Source organism: Camelus dromedarius, chromosome 8 (genome assembly GCF_036321535.1).
Source record: "Camelus dromedarius isolate mCamDro1 chromosome 8, mCamDro1.pat, whole genome shotgun sequence".
Taxonomy (NCBI): domain Eukaryota; kingdom Metazoa; phylum Chordata; class Mammalia; order Artiodactyla; family Camelidae; genus Camelus; species Camelus dromedarius.
Window position 1 is genome coordinate 33,907,474 of NC_087443.1, and position 12,356 is coordinate 33,919,829.

The window sequence follows — 12,356 nt, forward strand, 5'->3', positions numbered from 1 at the left end:
GGAGGGGTCCATTGGGTAAGGAACTCAGCTGATAGCCAGCAAGGAATTGAGGACTTCAACCAATAGCCCCATGAGTAAGCCTTCTTGGAAGTGGATCCTCCAGCCCAAATCAAGGCTTTAGATAACACAGCCTCAGCCAATGGCTTGATTGCAACCTCTTGAGAGACCCTAAGCCAGAACCACTCAGATAAGCTGTTCACAACCCCTTGGAAATTGTGAGAAAATAAATGTTTGTTGTTTCAAGCTACTAAGTTTTGGGGCAACTTGTTGCTCAGAAAATACTAAGACTCTCTTTCCTTGACCCCAAATATGGGGCTCCAGGAATGTTGGTTGTCCCCAGGATCCCAATATTTTGACCTCATTTCTCACTCCTGGCACTCCTGGGGCAAATGCTATGAATTGTCTATCCAACAGTCATCCTCTATTCTCTCCTGCTGCAGAATCCACCTCCCATAACTGAGGCTGAAAACATCAGACACCTGCTTTACTAGCCTCCCGTGCAGCAACTAGAATGTGGGCACTAGACCCAACCCTGGCCTATGCGTGTTCTGTGAAAGGTTTCTCTCTATGATTAAAGAAAAGAGGGAGATTAATGAAAGGCTCTCCTTTTGTCTTCCAACTTTTAAATATCATTGTGTGAAGCGTGATGCTTGGGGCAATAACATCTGCTCTTCTGAGAAGTACATTCCATCCTCTACCCCATTATCCTCCTTGGCCACATCTGCAATGAGCACTGAAGAATGTGCCCTCCTTGGGGGATGCACAGTTTTCCCAGCCTGGCTGTAGAGTTCTGCAAGCCCAAGAATGAAAACTTGAACAGTCACGAGGCTTTTAAGTCCAGGACTGTGATGTTTTTGGCAGTACAACTCAAAGACATAGCAATCTTCTTATCCATTTTATTCCAAACAACTCCATATACCAATACCCACATTCATAGTTTTTATTTTAGATATACATTTTAAATTTGCTGAATTTCTTTCCTCTCCTGTCCCCAGTGGCCCCCACTTCTGTCAAGACATTAAATTTTGGGGTAGTTAATTACAGGTAAGTTGGGTCTCTCCGGTTTAGATGGAAGAGCACTCCAAGTTTCTTTTCCCTGAGTCAGTCTGCCCAGTTGAAAAGATTGACCTCTTAGTTCATTCAGAGTTTTCAACAATGGCTATGATAGCTATACCATCGATTTGATCCTTACCACAGGCTAAGATTTTACTGGGCCTGAATTTAAGGGGTTCTGTTTCGTTTTGCTTCACAATGATTTTCAGCAGTTTGATTATGATATGCCTTGGTGTGATTTTCTTTGTGTTTATCCTGATTGAAATTCATGGAATGTCTTCGATCTATGTGTTTATATTTTTCATCAAATTTGGAAAGTGTTTGGTCATTTTTTTCCCCAAATACCCACATCCTCTGTAGTCTTCTTCTGGGGCTCTAATTACAAGTATGTAAGACCAGTTGTCCAACAGGTCACTCAATCTTGTTAATGTTTTTTTTTTCTCTCTTTGTGCTTCAGTTTATTCTGTCTTCAAGTTCACTGATCTTTTTTTTCTGTCATGTCTAATGTGTTTAGCCTATCCACTAAAATTTTTATTTCATATACTATATATTAATCAGGATTCTTTAGAGAAACAGAACCAATAGAATTTGTCTCTATTTCTCTATCTGTCTATTATATATCTATCTATCTATCCATCTAACTATCTATGATAAGATTTATTGTAAAGAACTGGCTCATAGAATTATGGAAGCTGAGAAGTCCCGTGATCTGCCATCTGCAAGCTGGGGAAAACCAGTGGCCTGAGAACCAGAGCACTAGTAGGTAAGTTCCCAGTCCGAGGGCAGGAGGAGACTGATGTCTTAGCTCAGCAGTCAGGTGGAGAGAATTCAAACTTCTTTTGTCTTTCTGTTTGGTCCTTCAGTAGGTTGGATGATGCCCACCCACCATGGGGAGGGTGATCTGCTTTACTCATTTCACCAAGTCAAATACTTCTGGAGACACCCTCATAGACATGCCCAGAAATAATGTTTAACCAGACATGTGGGCATCTCATGGACCAATCAAATTGACACATAAAAGTAACCTTCACACTGCATTTTTCAGTTCTAAAGTCCCATTTGGTGCTTTAAAAGAAATGTTCCATTTCTTTTCTCATTCTATTGTTTTCCTTTAAATACCTGAATCTAGTTATAATAGCTGTTTAAAATTCTTGTCTGCTAATTCCATCACATCTGCCATGTCTGAATTGGTTTCGATTGATTGACTTTTTTCTCTTGGTTATGAATGTCATTTCTTTGCTTCTCATATCCAGTGATTTTTGACTAGAAGACAGATATTCTGAATATTACCTTATGGAGTGCTGAATTTTTATCATCATTCTTTAGAGTGTTAAGTTTTGTTCCGGCAAATTACTCAGAGATCAGTTTGATGCTTTCAAGGCTTGTCTTTATGCTTTGTTAGGATAGGTCTCTAAAAGCCTTCACCCTAAACTAGTACAGCTGACTAGTTTAGCTGTACTTCTAAGGTGGGGCCTTTCTGAAGTTTCCACTAAATAGTCTGGTCCCTCAGTGAGGTCTCTCCACCTTGGTGGGCCTGAACTTGAACATCTCCCAACTCTGTTTGAGCTCAAGAGTCGTTCAGTTTACAACTCCCCAATGATTATTCTCTCTCCAGTATTTGTCCTTTGCCCAACCTCATGGAGCCCCATCATACACATGCACAGTTTAGTATTTAGCCAAAGACTCAAAAGGACTCCTGTACGATTTTCTGAATCTCTTTCTCTGCATCACTCCTTTCTCTCCAGTATTCTGCTCTGCAAATTCTAGCTGCATCAGTTCTCTGAATGCTGATCTCCGTCTCCTTCAAACAGCAAGACTTTTGTGCTCTGCTTGGGTCCCCATTCCCAGGGCCATGGTCTGGTAAACGCCTCTACGCAGAAAGTCAGGTTGATCACAGAATTCATCTTATTTGTTTTCCCTCCCTCGGGGAACACAGTCTTGTTCTGCTGATTATCTCACATCTGAAAACAGATGTTTCATATAATTTATCCACTTTCCTATTTGTTTATGGTAGGTGGGGGCCAGTCCAGTATCTGTTACTCCATCATAGCCCAAAGCAGAAGTCCACACAGGGTAAGTTTTCACCAGCCTTTCTTCCCAAAAGCAGTTTTCAATTTTACCTTTTACTACTTAGGGTTAAGAAGCAGTTTTTCCCTTCCAACCCTACAAGTACTGATTAGTGGACATTTAATTCCCTCTCATTCCTGCTTGTCAACAAGCCAGTTCTTTTCTGGGCTTACCCCTTTCTTGTCCCTTGCCAAACACAGTCGAAGGCAGGCATCACATCTATTAAGCAATTGTCCTCTACCCTCTCCCTGGGGTTCCAACTCCTTCAAGTACCTCATCTGTCTTCACACTACAGTGGGATATACAGTTTTGAATGAATGGAAGGGGCAGAGCTAAAATGTATAAAGATCTGGGTCCTTGATGACATATTGAGAAGAAGCCCAGGACCTACCTCCAAACTTAGTAAGAGAAATAAATAAATGCCCTTATTTGTTTTAGCCACTTTTAAGTGTACGTTTTGTTCTGTGAAGCCTAGAGCATCCCAGTGAGCACATGGATGCTCCCACCCAGTCTGCGGTTCCCAACGCTCATGCCTCTCACATCTTTGTCTCCAGCCCAGATCTTCCTCCACAGGGACAAGCTCAAATATCCACCTGCCTGCTGGTCATCTCCACTGATGTCCCACCTACAAGTTCCTCAAACTCAACATCAAAAATGGAAACTGTTTTTTTCCCCTTCCAAACTGCTTTCCCTCAGAATTCTCAGTTTCAGTTGAAGGTACCACCACTGGCTTTTTCACCCCAGCTGTAAACCTAGCAGTCACTCTGGAATTGTCCTTCTCTCTCTTCTCTTTATATCTAGAAATCACCATGTCCTACTAATTTGGTCCCATAAGCATTTCTCAAACACATCCCCTCCTTTCTGTTCCTTCCACTGCTATGGAGGACAGGCCCCCTCTCTCTCCCAGTCTGTCCCAGCTGATCCCTCTGCTTCCAATGCATCCTCCACATGGCTTCTTTTTTTCTGAAACACAGATTTATTTGTATCATTCCCCTGCGCAGAACTTTTTAGTGCCCCCTCCCCCCGCCTTGTTTATATGATGAAGTCCAAACCCTTACCAAGCCTTCCAGGCTCCCAGGGTCTGGCGTCTGCTGGCTTTTCCAGCCCCAACTCTGACTACACCCCATCATCGTGTGACATCCCAGCGACATCAGTCTGTGCCCGATTTCTCTAGTCATCCTGCTTCTTTGCCGCATGAGCCTTTGTGCATGCTGTGCCCCACCTGATGGCTCTACCTCGTCCCCTGGGCAAGCATCTGTTCATCCCACCCAAGTAGGGGGTGCCCTTTTCCTCCCGCTAGGAATCTTCCCTGGTCACCTCAACCTCAAATCACGTACAGCTACCCTTCTCAGTGCTCGTAATCTTCCTACACATCACTCTTGCCACACCTACCACTCTGCTTTATAATCATAGTTATGTGCCTGCCTCCTCCTCCAGGTGGAGTGCATTCAGGACAGATACTGGGACTTACTTAGCCTTGAATCTCCAGCCTTTGGCCCATAGTGTCTGTGCAATAAATGTTTAATGACTAAATGGGTACCCCAGTAAATCCCGTATAGCAGGTCTCCTACAGATCATCTCTGAGGGATGCTTAGTGGTTAGGTCACTCAAGTAAGTGGATTAACTTAAAAAATAATAAAACTATGTTTCCTTAAAATCATTTTTCCACTAGTATTTTCCTTTAATTTAGTACAATCAGGGACTGGAGTGTATTTGTGGTGAGGTTTCCATAGTACTTCTCTCGGAAGGGGTATTATATTTCCAGAAGCAAAGAATCATGGCTTAGTAAGAGAAAATGTGAAAAAAGCATGGCATAGATATGAGAAGCTGCTGGAAAACTTTTATAGGCCATATAATTAGGATGGGCCTTGAGCCCATGCAGCCAGTGACTACAGATATGGGTGATTTGGTGGGTGTCTGGAAGTCCTTTCTCCCTCAGTTGCTACACTTATCAAAATTCACCATTAGATAGTCACTCCTTTTGACTAACTACCACCCTCTCCTGTGGAACTCTTACAAGCCAAATTTCCTGGGGAAGGAAGTCCCTCTCTCCTTCCAGGGATTGCTTTCTTCTGCCTGGAAAGTTTTTCCCAGGCTTTCCTATTCTTTAAAATGTATATTAAGTCCCTTCCCTCCTACCAAGTCATCCTAGGACTTTCTTTTAAGATGAGAGTGTCCGAAGAGTAGAAAACATGTCTCTGGGCATCCAACTCCCTGAAGATAAACCATAAACGTGGGAGAAATCCTACCTACCTGCCCCCTGCCACTGGTCCTAGAAAGTCCTCCACCAGCCCCTCCCTTGAGGGCACAGGCCATTTGCACCAACAGTCCCTTAATGAGCCAATTACAAAATCTGAAGGTCTGTACATGCAACACTAAAATGATGGCTGGAGAAGGAGGCACTACATGGAGAAGCCAGTGGGTCTCCAAGGCTTCCCTCCTGAAACCCACTGTGATTCCACAAGCCAGGCATGACGTAGGGTGGTGTGGAGACCAACCACTGCCTGGTGTGACTGCCTATAACAGGACTGAGTCACAGCATCAGATCCACTACTAATGAGATGGATGACCTCTCAGAGGTGACAGTGACAAATGGGGACAGAAAGCCAGGCCCTCACATCACTCCCAGGGAGGCTCTGAACTCAAATGTTGCAAAATATGGGAAGTGCTTGGAGAAATCAAGGGTTGCATGAAGACTAGGGTGCATTTGAGACAGCCTGGTGCCAAGGAGGAGAGAATCCGAAGTCTGTGCCCTTGGGCAGGCCACAGAGCCTCCCTGAGCCTCAGTTCCCATTCGCTCATTCATTCATTCATTCATTTGGAGGTTAGTGGAGACCCCAGCCAGAGTAGGTTTGCTGTACCCATGCGGGTGGAGGTCAGGCTGGAGGGCTGCCCTGTGCTGGTGTTTCACTGCATGATCTTGGTCAGGTCACTTCCCATCTCTAATCTTAGAGCCTTGAGCCTTGCAGGGGCAGTAACACCCTAAGCCCTAGAATCAGCCCACCTGTGCGGCCCACCTGTGGCACAAAGAGCCGGCAGCACACCGCAGGCGGCTGCAGGATATGGTAGCAAAGGCAGGCCCTCTGGAAGCCGCAGACGGGATTCCAGAGTCCATTGCCAGCTCTGCCTCTTGCTCCAGCTTGTTCTGAGTCTCCATTTCCTCTTAGCCCGTGTGAGGTGAGTAATCCTGGCCTCCCAAAGGTGTTGTGAGGATTACATGAAATACCACGAGCGCAGAGCTCAGTCCTCACCTAGTAACCAGGACGTGATAGACGTTACTTCTGCCTTAGTTAGAACTCACTGTTCATGAGAAAGTCAACTTTCTGACCTCCGGTTTATCATGACCTTGCAAAGCCTTGATTTTACTCAGGGATGTGTTGGCCCCGTCCTGAGGTATGAAGTCTGAGAATGCTCTCTTCTGCTCCACCTCTGCCCCTTCTGGGTCTTTCCCCATCACTCCTCTGGCCTCTGCAAAAGTGACACCCTTTCTCTTTGAAACCCAACATTCTCATGCTCTTTCCCTTCTTTGTATCCAAATCCTGCCCTTGCAGAAGGGCCAGATGACCCATTTATATTAAAGTGTAAATGACTGGGGTGGCTGGGGCTTTGCCTCTTGTTAGGGCTTGTATTTTAGAAGGAAACAAAGCCATCAATGGGCAGAGTGTTTAAGAGTCCTTCAGGCATCAGTGCACAAATGAAGGAATTATTTGTGGTTGGAGGGACCTTCCCTGAGGGGACCCAGGATTCTGAGGACACCAAGGCTCTTCCTGCTCTTTGAGACCCATCTTTGAGCAAATCAGCTCCACAGGACTCCCTGGCTCCAGGTGACCTCAGCGCACCCCTCTGGCCTCTCTTGGACCCTCCTTCTGGCAGCTATTTCAGAGGCTCCCCAGGACCCCCACAGACCACTCTGACTCCGAGTCCTGCTCACGCCTTGCTCTGAGCCACTGGCCCCAGCTGGCCTTGCAGCCCTCTCATCCCTTTGCTCAGATTCCAGCTTCCAGGAAAACATGTTCTTCCTGGGGTTTGGGAACAAGGCGGTCTGATTCATGCTAGGAGCTTCTTTGTTTACATTCCCTGGGTCTTTCTGCTCTTAAGGAAAAAAAAAAAAAAAAGAGGGAGAGAAGAAAGGAAGGAAAGAAAGACGGAAGGAGGGAAGGTAGGATGGAAGGAAGGAAGAAAACTTTTGCTTTGGCCAAGAGTTTAAAATGGAATTTTCCCCCTTTCTTTCTTCTTTTTCCTCTTTTTCTCCCCAGCATCAAACCACTCAACTCTGAAACGGAAGGGTAGGGACCTCTCCGGCTGTCAGAAGAGGCGGGGATGCCAGCCCTGCCTGGGGGACCAAGGCCTCGGCCTCCCACCCCCAACAGAGACTGCGCGTCTGGAGATGCTGAGCGGGCCCAGGAGAGGTCAACACACAGGTCCTACACAGCCCTCACCCGCTGCCCCTGAGCGTTCTCATAAGCTCCTTGCTCCCACACCTCACTTTTTATTCTTTGCTGCCCCCCCAGAAATCAGAGAGGAGGAGGAGGGAGAAAAGCGCAGCATGGGCACCACACGCTCTGCAGTCCCCACACCATGTGGTTCTACGTCTTCCCAGCATGCCTTGTTCTCTGAGATTGTTTTGTTGGTTTCCTTGGTGGTGTTGTCACAGAATGCGAGTTCCCTGAGAGAAGAGGTGAGGTTTTTCTTGCTCACACTGTCACTGCAGCACCCAGAACAGTGCCTCGCTCTGGGACCAAGTAAATGGAAGGAGAGGGGAGGGAGGTGGCTCACCCCGGGACCCTAGGCTCCAAACCCCTCCCCACGCACGCAGGCAGACACGAGCACACACTCAGGCACACGCATTCTCAAGCACACAGGCCCACAGTTAGAAAGGTTCTCTTCTTCAGAACTTCTGAGGCGGCCTGGGGGTGGTGGGGAGAGGACAGCGGGTTTCTTAGCACCTTGGGAATGACCCTGAGGCCAGAGCCCTGTGCTGGGGCCTTGCCTGAAGAAGAGAAGGGAGACTCAGTTCTGTCTCCCTAGATGGAGGCGGGGGGCCCTTAGCTCAAGGACAAAGGTGCAGAGCCACTTGAGCTGCTGGGCCCCTCTTCCCAGAGGCCCAGGAAATTGGAGGATGTGTAACTCTATCCCTGCTTCAAAGATGGCAAAACTTTGGCAGTGAGGCTGAGGGATATACCCAAACCTGGAGGGCTGGAGAGGGCGGGTGGGAGTCAAGAAGTCTCCCCAGCGCTGTCAGCTCCCTGGCCCGCTTCTTTCTGCCCTTGGCTGGGAGAACGACATTGTTCGGAGGAGAAAGTGAGGTCTCTGCCAGAGCCCGTCTGGCCTGAGCTAGGCTGGGCTTGAGCCCCCAGGAGCCCCTGGCCAAGAAGTGTCTGGGCAGCCGCCAGCTCCTACCATGAAGGTGCTGGAGGGTCTGGAGAAGCCCCGTTCCCTGCTACCTGCCCCCACTCCCACCGTCCTCTGGGCGCGTGGAGGTCCCCTCCCCAGGCTGGGCTGACCACACCCTCTACTGTCCTTTGTTCCACAGCTCCACCATAGCTCCCATCTAGCTGAGTGTCCACTGTGTCAGAGAGTTATTCCAAATCCTCCCAGTGTGAATGTTGACCATAGGTTGTTTTGCAGATAGGGAAACTGAGGCTTAGAGATGTTGTCACGTGTCCAGGGTTGCAAAGCTAGTGAATGGTGGAGTCCGGACTCAGACAGGAGTTTGTGACGTCCCTTGGTCCATTCACCTCCTGCTGCGTAAGTGCATCTGTTGTGGGAGATTTCACAGCCTGCTCCGTGCTGCCCCTCCCCCAGCACCAGCTGAGACACGTCCACCCCTTCGTGCCCCCATCGCAGCCACACTGGACCCAGAAGGTGGAAGTGCCCCTCGGGGCCCAGCAAACACCCCTAACCCTGTCTCTCATCCAACACACACCATGGTCCTGAAAGATAAGCTTTCCTTCTGTGCAAAACCTAGATTTCTTCTGAAGTTTCTGGGCCCAGAAAATACTGTTGTTTAAGCAAACAGAATCTGGCACACCTCCAGTGCACCATTCCAGTCTCACTTGTGCTGAATGCCACTAACACCACCTTGTAAGGATTAGTGGGCAGGCTCCATGGAAAGTGATTAAGAATAGGGTCTGGCACACAGGTGCTCACAAGTACCCCATCATCATCATCAAATGACAAGGTGGTGTAGTGTCAAGAAGGCCAGCTTCCAACCCCATCTTTCTCTGTCACTGGCTGGGCCTCAGTTTACCCACTTTTAAAGCGAGATTGGTTGTTTCTGACGTTCAGTTCGATGCTTCAGTGTGCTCTGAGCTGACCAAGGCCTGACCCCCTGAGATAACATGTGTTCAGCCCCGTGAGCATCTGTTTTCCCACATCAGTGTTTTCCAGACATGCTTTTTTCATCACCACAAAGTAGGGGTGGGAGGGATTCTGTTGACGATCAAAACAGACAGCTGCCCAGAGAGGTTATGGGACCTGCTCAAAGTCACACAGCAGACTTGACGCCAGAACCCAAGCTTCCTTTCATTGCCTTCCAAGGGCCACAGGAGCTTGTTTCACACTGAGCAGCAGGAGAAGGAACCACAGGAAGATGAGTGAAACACATCTAGAGAATGGAAGCAATGTTGAGGGGCTGAGCAACATCCTGTCCCCTCCCCCCCACGAGGCTCATCAGATTTTGAGGGGAATGAGAGAAAGACGGGCGGTAAGATAGGGTCTGGGTCTGAATCCAGGTTTTTACCATGAGCAGTGAGCAGAGAGGGTATAATGACTCTAAGCTGTCCTGGAATGTTCCCTCAGCCTGGGGAGCCACCTCCGAGTCTGGCTGCTGTGCATGGCAGCTGTATGAAGTGCTTGCCGGCAGCAAGCCTGGCCACCAGGGACCACCAGCAACCATGCCATAGGGCCACTGGCAGGTGAGGCCAGGGGAGGACAGCTCCCTCTTTGCTCGGCACGGATCTCCAGAGTCGCTGGTTAGTGAGAAGCAGTGCTGTATGGCCAAAAGCAGCCAGGGCCCACTCCTCCTCCCTTCCTTCCAGAATGGGCCCAGCCTGGGGTTAGAGGGCACTCAGGGCACTGCTCCCATCCCCACTAGTCCTTAGGACCCATGATGAGCCACAGGCTCCCATCTTCCCTCCCAGCAGCAGCAAATGCTTACACGTCCTGCTAAGACTTGAGTAACTACAAGTCAGGCCTCTGCTGAGTGGTCTGTGTGGTAAGTGCAAGGCCACCAGGGCGCCTTGGCAGTCTCCCTTTTCTCCATGGGGGTGGAACCCCAGGCTCAGCCAAGCCCGTCTTCATAGTCTTAACAACATTAATGAATGATGTCTAATGACATAAGTGATGAGGATAACAGCTAGCATTCATCGAGTGCACTCTGCAACTGAGTGTTTTGTATTAATTTAAATGATGTTTAATTATTTAAACATCATGTTGCTACTTTTTATCATTTCTATCTTATAGGTGAGGAAACTGAGCCCCAGGGAGACTAAGTAACTGGCTCAAAACCAGTGGCAGACTTGGGAGTCCAATCCTGGCCATCTGACTCCAGAGGCATGAGCTTTTCCTTTGACTCATTTATACTGATACCTGTTCTGTAGTTTTTCGCTAATACCTGTCTCCCCAGAAGGTTATGAGTTCCCTGTCTGCCGAGACCTGGTCCATCTCCTTCACTGCTGTGTTGCCAGGAGCCTAGTGCCTGCAGGTACCGTAGCAGATGCCGTGGGTGCCCTACCAACAGCTCTCGTGCCTTCCAGCACCTGTGACTCTTGTCCTGTGGCTTCTCTCTGGCCACTGGAGCCACCTTTGCCTGGAAGTAGCTCTTGACCAATGACTGACAGAGTTTGTTAGATAAACACCCCATGTCCTTGGCCCTTGCAGGGAGTGACCCTGTGTGATGGGTTCTACACCGGCTCCCGGAGTTCCCCAGCAAGGTGGAGCCCCGGTTGCCCACAGTGGTCACCTGCAGGAAATGCACTGTCTCCTGGCTGTCGTCTACTCACCATCCCACTTCCCCACTCAACTACCAATAAACTACTCCCAAGTAAACCTCACAAATAAATCACATCCTTACCTCAGAGTTGGCTTCTAGGGGAGCCCAGACTAAGACAGTGCTCCATGTTTGTGGAATGACTGGTCCTACCTTACACCATGGGGTTATAGATAAATCACTAGTCTAATAGTTCTCTACAGTTTTCATTGTTATAAAAAAACATGTATTCCTTTTATGGTTACATTAAAATATATTTATTTAGAAAATGGTCAGCCCTGCTTTATAAAGACAAGCTCTAGCCAGAGAAGGGGAATCCCTTACTGTACTCAGTCCCAGCCTTCTGTAAATTGTTTCACCTTAGTGAGTCCCAGGTCCCTCGTGTAATCTCATGTAAAGTGGATTTGAGTTTCAGCTCCACCTGCTTCCAAAGCTATAGGGCAAAACTGAATGAAGAAACAAATGTGACCATAGTTTATAAACTGGTAAGTGCTGGTAGTTTGGAGAGATTAGAGTGATGGCCGCACAGTGACTCCAATTCAAGATGAGACTGGTCATAGCAGAGATCTTATCATGGGGCAGAAATTCCTAGAAGTTGCAAGCTGGAAATGATTCTAGACAGAGTAATCTAGTTCAGCACCCCCGACCTGACCCACTTGAAGATGCTCAAGCCCAGGGCCAGAAAAGGAGAATGTTTACCCAAGGCCAGACAGTGTCAAGATGCGGGGCCAGGAATTGAACGGAGGACTCTGGCGGCCAGCTAGTGTGGGGCACCTTCCTCTCCACAATGGCTGCCAGGAGCACAACCCCCCTCTATCTCACTTCTGTCCTCCACTTCGCCTTCCCAGTCTGTGCCATCTGTCTGGCTTCACTCTCTCACACCACCTCCTGCCCCTACCTTCAAACCCCACACACCCTGCACCTGCCCCACTCCCTCCGCTCCCACCTGGTGACTTGGCTCCAATGTGTTTATCTCAGAGAAGCTGCATTGGCATGGGTCTGTGTTTGTAAGACTCCCCACCACTGTTTACTGGTGTTTATCTGGTTGTGTCCTGTCTACCCTCCTAGTGTGGAAGCCAGAACTGCTCGTCCTGCCTGCTGGGTGCCATCACCTGCTCCCTCTGCTCCCTGTGGGCTCTGAGCTCTGCACACAGTAGACACTGTGAGACAGCCAGCAGACAGCTGACATGGTGCCCAGGCTTGGACAGGGCTCAGTGGCCGACGTGAGTAGGGATGTGAGGACACC

General features: G+C 48.5%; 1 protein-coding gene across 5 annotated transcripts in view; it reads right to left on the minus strand.

Annotated features, from left to right (window-relative positions):
- The window catches only part of FAM241B (family with sequence similarity 241 member B), a 230,744-nt gene that overhangs the window by 37,149 nt on the left and 181,239 nt on the right, over nt 1–12,356 (minus strand). The gene's annotated exons all lie outside the window — the stretch shown is intronic.